The sequence below is a fragment of the Rhea americana genome, unplaced genomic scaffold, assembly GCF_003343005.1.
Source record: "Rhea americana isolate MKP2758 unplaced genomic scaffold, rheAme1 scaffold_94, whole genome shotgun sequence".
NCBI classification, from domain to species: Eukaryota; Metazoa; Chordata; class Aves; order Rheiformes; family Rheidae; genus Rhea; species Rhea americana.
In genome coordinates this window covers 2,696,512-2,703,473 of record NW_028187133.1, presented here as the reverse complement: position 1 = coordinate 2,703,473, position 6,962 = coordinate 2,696,512, and the positions used below count along the sequence as shown (strand labels likewise).

The window sequence follows — 6,962 nt, the reverse complement described above, 5'->3', positions numbered from 1 at the left end:
GGGGCCGTGCGCGGGCTGCCCCGGGCGGGTCGTTCTCGCTCGGTGAACGAAAGTTGGCAGCTGAGGGCGGAGAGGGGCGGCCAGCGGGAAGGTGGGGAGGGCGGGGAGCGGGGGCGACGGCGGGAAAAGGGGGGGGTGTTCACGGGAAGCCGGGGCGGCGGGCGGCGTCGCTGGGCCGGCGGGCGGCGTCGGCTCTTCGCGAGCCGGCACCGGAGCCGGCACCGCCCGCTGCCGCCCTCCGCCTTGCTCCCGGCGCTCCTCCAGCGCTACGGCTCCGCTGAGCGGGCACGCTAGCCCGGAGGGGAGGCTGAGCTCCCGTGTGTAGCTCCGGTTGTTTTTACCGGATTGTAAGAAAATGCGGACAGCGGACACCGGCGTGCCCCGTGCCAGCGTGATTGCTGCTGCAAGGCGGTGTAGGCAACGCGCACACACACGCACACTCCCGAGGGGTTAGCATCCTGACCGACTCTTTCCTATTACTGCAGACATGTCCATTTTATTTTGCTGGTACTCGGATCAGCTGAGAATACGTTAGTCTTAATAAACCCTGTATTTATGAATGAACATGCATGCTGTGTGACCGCCAGGGAGCTGATTACGCCATGAGAATCCACTTATCACGGCCATTTGYATTTTTTTTATTTACATCAATGATATTTTCATGAGAAGAGTGGCGCGCTAGCGTACGGCACTCTGCCGTAAGGGTCTTTCATTCATGGTTTTAGAAAGGATTTATGTATGAGAGGGGTGTCGTCATCTGCAAGCTTTGTAGGCTTCTCTACCTAAGCTGCAAAGGAGAGTGAAGTCACAGGCAAAATTTTGGAAGTCTTTTTTTCTTTTAAAGGACTGATACTGCTATTTTGTTTCTGCAATGGTGTGCTAACTGCTGATAAATACCAGATATGCACGAAACCCGTGTGTCGTTAGCGAAAGAGGTTACGTTATTCAGAAGCCTGAACATCTGTTTACCCCCTCCATTGCTCAGTAGTGAGCTTGATAGACAGTACTAATAACCTTCCTAAAGAGGATGTACTTTAAATTAAAAAGAAAACCGTCTTTCATTCTGATTCTGAGCAAGGACTGTTTTTGGAGGGTTTTTTAGGATCTGTCTTTACCTGTTTATCTCCACTCATTCTGTAAACAGGCTGTCCTCTAGGCTTTAAAGACTCAAGGTCAAATCTTCCAGCTGTAGGACCTCTCAGCCTGTTTGCACTCTCTTCCCTGTGAAAGACACGAGAAGAAGCAGTTTCCTCTCTTTGCACTTGCAAACAGAGCCGATGTTGGTGCCGATGTGGAAATGTTCCTCCTGACATTTGCCTACATTATCTTTTTGTTTGGGATGGAAGGTGGCATTTGGCTGTCTTTTGCTGCTGCTTCTGCCAAAGTTGTCTGCCGTTTAAAGTGCCTTTGTGGGTTACCTCAACCTCACGCACGCGAAATGCTGCTTCTGTTTACAGGCAAGAAGCTGTTGGTGGGGTCTACAGGTGCAGGTGCTCGTTAGCAGAACACTGTCTCATCTTTATGTAAGAAATCTCATAATACACTGATTGCAGGCTCGTATGAATTTGGGGAGAGGAATGGATGTGGTGTATGCTCTTTTTCCAAATACTTTTTTGAAACTTTCCTTGTTTATTTGGCTACTGATACCTGCTGTAAAACAATACACACTCTGAAGTTTTCCAGGAGCAAATTWTTCCTATTTTAAAAATCCATATTCCAGGTTAATCTGTAATTTACTCATGGACCACTACCTTGAAAGCAAGGCAGAAGTGGTTCTAATGAGAGTTTCGGTGGTTTATAGTGTCATTCCTAGTGATGCAATGCCTTCCTCTGCTTATGTCTGACCAGTGTTACTGGACTTGTGAGGCATGAGAAGCCAACAAACACTTTGGTTCTGTTTCATGCATGTCCTATCTGGATAGCACTTAAGAAACCAGGGAAAACCTTTCCCCTCCCTATGTTGATCTGCAAAATGATATATCTTCCTCTCATTTTCAATAGCACATTTGCAGAGAATGAGGAAATTCATTGTGTCCCCTCAGTAACATATGTACAAGTGGAAGGCACAGCATATTCCTCAGACAYTGGCAATACACTGAATTAAAATATTCTGACAGTTAATTAACAACCAAAGGTAAAATCAGAAGCTTGAACTTTGATTGACATCTACTGGGCTTTTGGCTGAGCTGCACTGCAGGAATTCTCCCTACTAATAGTAGCATATAACAAGGTCTGCATTGCCATTTAGCTTTCAATTTAATTAGGAGGATTGACGTGCACTGTCCAAACTGCTGCAAAACAAGCTAAAACCATCAGCAAGTCCCTGCATTTGAACGCAAGTCTGATTATGTCACTGATTCTCATGTGTGCCCACATTGGCTGCCCACCAGAGATTTCATCTGGAGCCACTGAAAAGAAACATGCCCTTATTACATAGTTGCTTTTTGACTTTCAGCGCAAAAGCTCAAGCCACAGCATTTTTTTTCCCTGAGAATTACTGYCTGAGGTTTTAAGCCATAGTTATACTAATATTCAGAGAATGTGAATCCTAGTTGATAACATCAGCATGTGCTGTCTCCATGTCCTATTTCATTTTCAGTTAGTCACTGAAGCAGAATAGGTATTGAGGGTAAGGACTTTCTGGTTTGCACTCAAGATCAAAAGCATGCAAAATCTCTGCCACAGCCCAGGAATGGACCTCTTGCAACTACTTGGCAAAGGTAGTGCAAAACAGGACTTTTAAACTGGGTGTGTAAGCTGAATAATTGTGTTTCTTCTTTATTTGAAAATGTTTAAAAATAGAATAACAGTAAATTGAAGTAAGAAAAGTATTTTTAGGATGCATGGAGGTCTCTAGTCACTAGACATGATAATTTCACTTTAACTAGTTGCAACAGTTAAAAACTGGAATAAGACCTTAAGGGATGAATAGTCAATGCCCAACTCCATGCATTTAACTCTGTTTATACAGGTAAAGAATGTGAATGGTTCTTCTTTAAGTTGTTCATTAGAGTAGGTCAGAATTTTTTTGATTAAATGCTTTCCCGCAGGAAGCACTCATCACTTGATTTCACCAAAGACCCAGCACAAAGCAAGGCAGCCTCCTGATTTCCTGCTGGCTGGCCTGCTGGGCCTCTTGGCAGTGCTCTTTGGAGCAGGGAAGAGCTGAGACCCCAAGGACACACGAGCTGCCAACTCCCAGCTTGACACTTGACATTGCTGCCTTCCAAGGCTTGGGGATTATGCAGAGCGYTAGAGATTTCTCAGAGATTTTCTTTACTCACAGAATTTGGAAAGAAAAGCAAGTATCACCAACTCAGAATGAATCTAAGTTCCATTGACAGAGAATTAGTCTTTTCCAGATAGGTATATTATCTATAATCTATTTTATAGTAACTCGTAGTATCATGTTATACTGAGATCTGTACAGAATCCAATAGCAGTTCTTTCCTCAGAGTTCCAGAGGATTTGTTTGCTATTTGCTGTAGTCTGATTTTAGGCCTGCTTTCTTCTTGAGTGTAGAAGAAAGGTTTTGCTTATGATTACATTTAACACCTAAGTTCAAGTCAGTGTCTATCAAAAGGCAACTATAATCTCTCAAGTCTTTCTCTGATAGGATTTTAAAGATATTTGGTGAATTACTGAGGTCTATGTATACATGCAAATGTTGGTAGAATAAGATGATTCATATGTTCTTTTAAATGATGCCATGATCTTCATGAATTCTACCTGATGGCTATAGGTGAGGCATATTTCATTTCATTGCATTTTAAGTTATTTCTTTTCATTTTGTCCAGATTATTTAGGGAATCTGGCATTGAAAGGACTTTAGATCTATAATACCAGCATGAGAGTCACATTTATCTCTTAGGTGGAGAGTAACTGGGATTGCTTAGTTGTATTTTAAAAGATAACACATAGAAAATGATATGGTACTGATACTGTTTCATCTACCTATGATATAGAATGTTTGAGTTCCATTTATGTAAGATATGGGGTTTCAACTGAGGTATATTGATGTTTGCATCAATAGGATTTCTAACAGGAAATAGCCATGCACATCCTCRTGAGATACATCAAGAGTAGAAATATATTAAAAGGTGAAGCTGATTTAAAATTATGTCTATTTCTCCACAGATTTTCACATCCAGATGCTTAACTCTAGTTCCACTGCATAATCCTTCTGACTAGACAGTCCAGAGGGGACACAGCTCTGTTTTCCATTAGCCTCCCTTATGTTGAAAGGCGATTCTATGAGGTATGAATAGTGGAGTCCTACTGAACCTGACTCCAAAAAAGGGCAAAAGGGCAGGAACCGATGGGACTGAAGGGATTGAAGGAAGGTGAGCTCCGAAAGGTCACCTGACAACTTGAATGTTAGTACAAATTTTGTTGATTTTTGTTTTAATTCTTCTGAAAGAAATGACAGTTACATCTGACTGGAGGCTGCCTTTATAGTTGGGTAAAAAAGGAATGTAATTGAATAATATTTTTTTAGTCAGTAAAATAATAAACAGTTTGACCACTTGTATTCTAACATCATTCCAAAAGACACTGGTTCTGCTGTAAGCTATTCAGTGATAAAGGAGGAGGACTAGAATCTGAACAAATGGAAAAAGGTCCCAATCTCAAGGATCAAAAACTAAAAAAAATGCATTGGTAGAGAAATAAAAATTATATTATTTCTCCGAGGTCTCTCATGTCCTACATAACTCACAGTTACCTTTGATTCTGTTGTCTTACTTCTAGGGTGACATGTATGTTGGAAACTGAAAATTTAGGACTACTGTTCCATTAAACTCTCTTCCTTTCTTGTCTACAGCACTACTGACGAAATATCTCTTATCTGATACATCATAAGCTTCTAGCCTAAGGGCTGGCTACCCCACAGCTCCCCCAGAAGAGCTAACTAACACCAATTGGTCATAAATGCCGTATCAAGTGGGATGGCAAGGGAAAGCACACTAACATGCATTTGACAGATTAAATAGGAAGTAAATAGCAAACTCTTCAGCCAGTGCACAACTCTAGTGAGATTACAGTAGAGCCATGTCTATCTTGAACTGAGCAGAGACTGTCAGATCGTATCCATTAGATCAGTGAAGTATCCTTCAGACAGAAATGTTTTGGGGGCATTACCAAATGAAATGTGTATCAGGATTGTCCCTCACTGCCTTAACTCATCATCTTTCCAAAATGGAAAGTTTTGGAATGCTGCTTAGTTTATTTTTTAAGCAGCACTTATTTTCTGTGCTTCATGCCAAGTGAAGCCTTTTTCTGGATATTTGTTAGCAGCTGATCTACTTGCTTTCAATACTGTACTTCTCACAAACGGAATTTTTCATAGAACAGAGCAGTTTGCTCCCCTGGGAAGGTGAGCTGGAAGCCAAGGGTGACAGCCAGGCCAGCAGGGCAGTGTCCTCACCAGCAAGGGCACAGCCCCACAGTGCTCGAGCAAGGAGAGCAGGGCAAGTCCAGTGACAGTCACCAGGGTCAGTCACAGCCCAGGAATCACCAAACAGATCCGTAGGAACAAGACAGGTCTGAGGTTAAGCCAGGAAATCAAGTTAGTAGGTCAGGACAATGACCTGGATCAGCTCATGACCAAGCACAGATGTACTTGCAACATGGTCACTACCAGAACTGAGGAAAAGAGCCTGAGCTTAAATGAAGAGACCCCTTCATAGCTCTCGCAGATGTCTCCCAAAGCTCTTTTCCCAGCAGTCTAACCCCAGCTTACATGGCTGCACTGTATTAGAGCTGCCCTTGGGTTCAGGTGGCCAAAATCCTGGCTAGAGGAAAGGGCCAAGTGGTGCACGTGGCCCTAACAAAGCTGTCCTCTGCCTTCTGGTTCTCAGAACAAACTTTATGGGTTTTAGCCCAGTTTTGGGAATACAATATTAGCAATGTGGATTTATGATGTAGCTTAAGATATTGTATTTTGTGCAAGATATTTACTGTAGCATTCTACTGGCGTAGTGAATTGTATTTTCTTTGAATAGTCCAAAGAAAAGGAATTCTTATATCTATATTAGAAATAAACATGAAAGGATATTTCCTAATGTAGCTCTTTTTAATGGTGACTGATGGATGCATTTTGAAGCACAAAGTTTCAAAATTGCACAGCATTTCAGTAAGAAAGCTCACCTTGATTTTGATGAGCCACTCAGATTTTAATTTGAATCATAGTGAAGTGTGAAATCTTTTCATTATAGAATCATGCAATATGACAGCTATATTTAGGGTCCTTACATCTCTAACATTAAGTGTATGCCAGGATTTTGTAGGCTTTTTATTGTTATTACAAATAGACAAATAAGTACTTCAGATGTGATCATTAAATCATTCAGTATAACCAGCTCTGCAGACATGACTAGCAATGTCAATTCATAGCTGTAATGATTTGTGTGTGTGTGTGTGCGCGTATGAGTGGATGGAAAATTTGCTATGTTGATTAGTATAGTTAGCTCAAGAAACTGTGTGATGGTGCCTCTCAGTTCCTCCAGAGATGACCAAAACTGGGATTTTTGGCAGACTGTTTTTATTGCATAGCTGATCTTCTGGTAATAACTCCCATTCCCATTAGACTGTTAATTATCTGAGATTATGTAATGCAACTAAGTTAGAAAACGAACTGTGTGCCAATTATGTGATTGTGCTGTTACTCTCAATTCTGCTTTGTAAAGATTAGCTTCCAGCAAGCATAATTTGGTTCTTGTGTTCTTCTCTACCACCATAGTAATGAGGCAGTACATAAAATACAGAAGTGGATAGAAGAACACAGAAATAACCAGCATGCCCTAAATCACAATTTCTTTTAAAATACAGAGTGCAATAGAGTACTTGGTAGCTAGAAAGTAGGTCAGGAATTATAYTGCTATACGCAGACTATTTATTACATACCTATTTTTATTTATGTATATTCTCTTTGTCTTTTGTGGGAGACAGTTCCTCATAAGTAC

The 6,962-nt window shown here is 41.6% G+C and overlaps 1 protein-coding gene across 1 annotated transcript in view; it reads left to right on the top strand.

Moving 5' to 3' along the window:
* HCRTR2 (hypocretin receptor 2) overlaps window positions 1–6,962 on the top strand; it is a 31,577-nt gene that overhangs the window by 973 nt on the left and 23,642 nt on the right. The gene's annotated exons all lie outside the window — the stretch shown is intronic.